We start from the raw sequence: 6,365 nt of genomic DNA on the forward strand, positions 1-6,365 counted from the left end.
GGGTGTTAATTAATAGATAACGCTACAGTAGGCATTTGATGAGACAAAAGAATATTGCATTCCAATTGTCTTTTTTTGCTTCACACGTCATTCATTTGAAACTTTGAATGATGTTTTACCTCTCAATGTTTCTGTACCTGTTGTCTTCGTATAAGACAAGTTGGGTCTAGATGAAGCTTAATGTAGAAAAAAAAAAAAAGAGGTTTAATTGTTCCACTAAAACCTCCCAAAGAGCACTTTTGCTGCGGTAAAAAGAAGCAGCTTCTAATTTGAGCTTGGTACTTCTTGAAGCCAATGGTTATTTCAACTATCCACATTGCCAAAAACATTCAATATGCCACGTGCTATGTGCTTGACCATTACTTCTTAGGGCACAGAAGATATTTCAGATATCAGGCCTAGAAAGTAGGAAGTAGTTTTTTTTTCTTTTTTTTTTTTCCTTTTCTTTTCTTTATTTTTGTGAGAAAAAGTAGTAAGCTGTTTTGTTTCTTCATTTTAAGAAATGAATCCTAGTTGATTCACATTTAAAAAATGAATCCTAGTTGATTCACATTTCCAGCTAAATTTATTTTTAAATGAAATAAACGAAGCGGGTAGCATACTACCTATCTCTCTCTCTCTCAAAAAAAAAAGAATTCAACTAGAATTGTGAAATAATTAGATTATGAACTTAAAACCTTAGTTAGTAACTATTATGTTCCTAAACAATTGTACTAGGGACGGCCTTTGTTTGCGTAAACAATTATTTCAATACAGTTGATTGAAACAACACCTTTTTAGCAAAATGGCTAAACTTTTTTTTTTTGATAGCTTTTTGGGGTTCTTATTTTAGTTATTTCCCATAATAAAAAAGAAAAACATAAAAAAATTGCCTGAACTATGAACTAATTTGAGTTGGCTATTCAATCTTTTAAAATTTTAATTTTACTGCTCTATCTTATAATTTGTTTTATTATCAAGTCAGTCAATGGTACTTTGATTTTAAATTTGAATGCAGCATTTATTTTTACATATTTAATTAGCATACTTTATGTAATTCTCGAAATTATAAATTTATTAAAGTTAGTAGTTCACTTAAATTTTGAAGTCAAAATATCATTGACTGACTTAAATCAAACAAATTAAAATATTGGATAGTAAAATAAAAAATTTTAAAAGATTGAATAGCCGATTTAAAATGGTCTATATAATTCAGACAAGTTCTGTAAGTTTTTACCTAATGGTCTTTTGTACTTAACCTTTTTTTTTGCCCTATTTTTGTTGCTTATTTGTTTCGTCGACCTTTCGAGGTCTCAAGTTATATCACTTCTGTAGCTAAGTTTATTTACTATCAATAAATAAAAAAAAAATAGTCTTTTATATATTGATAGATACCAAGTAGTCTTATTAAAAACTTTCTTTTAAGAGATCCGGTCAGAAAATACTATACATATAATCCAAAAAGTCAGAACCGGAATTTTTTATTTTATTTTATTTTATTATTATTTTTTTTTTTATGAAATAAACCTTCAACCTTTTTAAAAGTGTGACAGCGAATTACTCTATACTGTAATTATTATATCAAGATACTAGGCACAGATAGGTGCTCCGTGACTTGAGCATTATAAGTAATAAATAAGTAGATCAATAAAAAAAAAATAGTGACTAATAACTGGTGACTAATGGACAAAGGTGATCACCTCCTCTGATCTTATAATATATTGCCATTTTTTTGGGTAAAAGAGCATGATTCAACATCAGATCAAATTATCTTTCTTTTTTTCTTTTTAATCCTTTTTTCACACCACCCAAAGTGGACAGTGCAATGTTGTAATCAACCCCCCTATCTAAATGTCACGCCCCGGATTACACGTTCTCCGGGCACGCCGACAAATCCGCCGTATATAAAGAAATTTTTCCTGTATACGAAGCGATAGCTGTACATGTAAATCATACAATACTACAAACAGTAGTATAGAGCTACTTGAAGAACCAGAAATAAAACAAACCGAGTTCCATATACATACGCCAAAATTCAAGATACAAGACTACTCGCACTGGCGAATTAAATATGTATGTACATGAACTCCAACAAAAACAACTACCTGCTGTAGGGGCACCTTTAGCTGGGCTCGTCGGGTAGGGCTCTAACTCGCGACGCCCTTGCCTCAATCTTGATCAGCAACAGCAGCAGCCGAAGACGAAGGCTCTGCAAAAACGGGGTAACAACAGGGCGTGAGAACTACTGTAAAACAAGTAGTCCTCAGTGGGTGCCGCCCTCAACATCATCGGTCCACCCACTAAGTCTACAGAAGGGAGCAAAGGTAATAATAAATGCCGGAATAAAATTTACAGCTACCATTTATTACTCTATCATGCTCTAAGCTAATCTACTGTAGAAATGTCAATTCTGACCCAATCTCTTTAGGGACTGTAAACATACCTATCCCAGGGACTGTGAACACACCGGTCCCGCCCAGTTGAGACTATCCAGCTACCTCCACACTAACCAGTCCGTGGAGAGCAAGTCTAACCGGCATGCACGACACCAACGCAAAAGCACAGCGCCCGCCTCCGGAGTGGCACTCGGGGGAGCTACCCAACCGAGTATGCAGCGTATCTCTGTCGAGCTCAATCAGGCTCTCTCGAGCCAAAGTCTAAGTAACCAACACTAACTGGTCAAACAACTCATAGTCACGTGCCATCGGCACAATCCGACGCCAAAAAGGCGATAGGGGTCCACCGTCAACCCCGACGGCCCCCAACAGTCCGGAACAGTCTGAACGCTACTGTAAAAATACACTCGGTATCTCAGCAAGAGCGTAACAGAAAACTAAACTACCTGGGACATCCGTCGCCTCGATACTGCGATGATGCAAAATTACAACGGCTCCTAGAGCTAAATTAGGTAGTTTAGACAGATGACAGGTCCAAAACGCTGATTTTCTCCTAAGTCAAATTCCAAGTCCAACATGTATATTTATGGTTTGCCAATAATGTACTCAATGCTGATTTCATTCATGATACAATCAACAAAATGAACTACAACATAATTTACAAAATTGAAAATCATACATGTCGACTAATACTGTGCTTAGGAATAAACCGATGTAACCCACCTCAAAAGCTAAACCCTGGCAGTGAAGGAGGTCACCGGAGTCCCTGCCAAGCTCGGCGCAATCCAGCGAACCAGCGACAACAACACTTCACGGATCTAGACCTAGAAACCCATAATAAGCATCAATTCTGCCCAAAACAATAGTAGCAGAGTGGAACAGGGTTTCGACCAAGCTAACCTTCACCAAAATTGACAATCTTGGGCTTCGTGGATTTCTCTCGAAGTCCTGAATCCAACGAACCAAGTCTCGCTGCAATCCGACGCTCCTACTTCGTGTACGAGTCGAAATGCCAACGGTCGACGTAGAAAATCTGCGAAACAGCATCCTTGAGCTCGAAAGTGATAAAGACTTGCCATGGTTGGAGAAATTGATGAACATCTCACCTCAACAGCGATTCTAGCACCGGCGCGACGTCAAGAACGGCAAAAATGCACCCCCGCCCGGCCTCGTCGCGATGCAACGGAAACAAACGTGTGCTCGAACGGCTCCGCGGCACGACGTCGGCAATAGAACAACTCCACCCAAGCTCCTCCACCACGCTCGGTCATGCACAAGGAGAGGAGAGAGAGAGTGCTGAAGTCCTCTCCTCTTTGCTCTCTCTATCCTATATAGGAGGGAGAAGGAGTGGGTAAAAACAACGAGGGAAGGAAAGACCAAAAAGCCCTTCATCTAACCTGGCGTACCGGTACACGGGCCCACGTACCAGTACTATAAGCCAACCCGAGAGCAGTCCGCGCACAGCCTGTGCAGTGTACCGGTACACCATGATGGCTGTACCGGTACAGCAAACAGAAAAACAGCTATTTGCAGATTTTTTCTTGCTAAATGCTGCTCTCGCGTCGCACAGAGTCCGTTTTGCGTCTATTTTGCGCCAACGCGACTCAGACTTGTCCCGACACTCTCTAGAACTGTCGACAAGTCTTCACTGCGCACACCAGGGATCTCACACTAAACCCTTGCCTTCCATTGCCAGTCTGCCATGCAATGTTGTAATCAAAGGCTTTTTTTGCATTTAGCCCCCTGGCAAATTTTTATTTTAAAAATAATTCTGTCAAAATTTAATTTGCAAAAATGGCCCTGGGCCGGCCACGCAGGCGCCACGTCAGTGCCACGCGGGCAGGGCCGGGGTCCGTGTATTAAGTTGAACACGGTGAACCATTCACCGTGTTAAAACGCGTGAATGGTTCACCTTGTTTAGTACGTATTTTTTGTATATTGAAAAGAGGAATAGGGAGTAGGGATGTCAATATGTATGGATATCCGAAATATTATCCGAATCCAAACCCAAATAAATTATATATATATATATATATATATATATATATATATAAATATATATATATATATATATTATATAAAATATTTAATAATTTTTATTTCTTAGATCTTCATCCAACGATATAGATTTTTAAAACCCGCTGGGTTCAGGTTCGGATTTCGAGTTTTTGGTTGGATATTGATATATTTTATATAATTTGAAAAGTATAACTTTACTAGTTTATTAATGTATCTTTATTTTATCATAAAAATTTACCGTCAAATAGAATATGCCAATTTGCATAAAAAATCCACTAGTTTTGGGCTTTTGCAAAACCGGGCAACCTTTTTCGTTTTTATAGATTCGGTCCGCTTTTTCAAAAAGATGACCAAACTACCCCTCTTTCAAAATGCATAAGAAGTACATGCATTAATTATCTTGAAAAATACAACTGACAAATTATTATTACAGTTATCTTTTTCTTGAAAAATAAAATTCTCATTAACATACAAATAAAAAATATCAAATAATAAAAGTAAAAAAGAAAGAATGGAATACACTTTAAATGGTGCAACATCGTTTCAAATTTTGTAATATTTTTTCTAAATAGTGTAATATTTGTGTAAACAGTGCAATGTTTGCACAAGTTATATAATGTTCCATAATTTTTTATACTAAATTACGAATAATATAGTATACGACGCGCAAATAATATAACATATTATAATATACTATAAAAATCATGCATTATATGTATAAACGGTAAATATTTTATATTATTTGTACAAATATTTACACCATTTGTATAGATGTTGTACTATAATGAGAGAATGTTGCACCATTTAGATATTATATTACACTCTTTCTTTTTAAAAATTAAAATTTATTGTATATTAAATAAAGTATTAAATTTTTTGAAAATGACGACTGTTAAGTTATAATTACATGTACCTTTCTCGAGAGACGAGAATCCTCATTTAATTAAGATAAAATAAAAAATAAAATATCATTAATACAATGAAAGAGTGCAACATCCTCATAAAGAGAGCAACATAGTCTCAAATAGTGCAATATATGCATCGTTAATACACATATTGCATGATTTTTATACAAAATTACGAATACTATAATATATTACGTGAAAATAACACGAAAATAATATAACATATTATAATATACTATAAAAATCATGCATTATATGTATAAACGGTGAATATTTTGTACTATTTGTACAAATATTTACACCATTTGCATAGATGTTGCACTATTATGAGATAATGTTGCACCATTTAGATGTTATGTTGCACTCTTTCTTTTTAAAAATTAAAGTGCATTGTATATTAAATAACTGTTAAAATTTTCTTGGAATGACAGCTGGCTAGTCATAATATTATGTACATTTTCTCGAAAGACGAGAATCCCTCATTAGTTAAGATTAAAATAAAAATAAATTATCATAATACAGAAAGATTGCAACATTAGAATAAAATATGAAGCATTCTCTCAATCGTTACACAATTTAAGAGATGTTGCACTAATTTGAGAGAAATGCTGATCTTTCATCTTAATTAATATAGTTTACTTTTTGTATTTTCGTCTTAAAATTAGCATATCTCGTATCTCGGAAATACATACAATTATTAACTAACTTTTAGTTTCATTTCTAAGAAATTGCAACTTTTTATTTAGTAGATAAGCACTTTAAATTCTTTTTTTAAAAAAAGAGTGGAACATATCATCTAAATAGTGCAAATATTCTCCTCATAATAGTTAATATATAAACAGAATGGGTGTAAATATTATACAATAAGACAAAATATGCATCGTTGTTTTATAAATATGAAATATATCATTTTTATAGGTATTTGTTGATATGTTATATTATTTCGGTTGTTATTTCACTAATATATTATATTATTCGATTTATTGTATAAAAATCATTCAATATGTGTATAACGATGCTCTATTCGCACGTTTATTCACATAAATATTGCACTATTGAAAAAATT

The sequence above is a fragment of the Ananas comosus genome, linkage group 25 (genome assembly GCF_001540865.1).
Source record: "Ananas comosus cultivar F153 linkage group 25, ASM154086v1, whole genome shotgun sequence".
NCBI classification, from domain to species: domain Eukaryota; kingdom Viridiplantae; phylum Streptophyta; class Magnoliopsida; order Poales; family Bromeliaceae; genus Ananas; species Ananas comosus.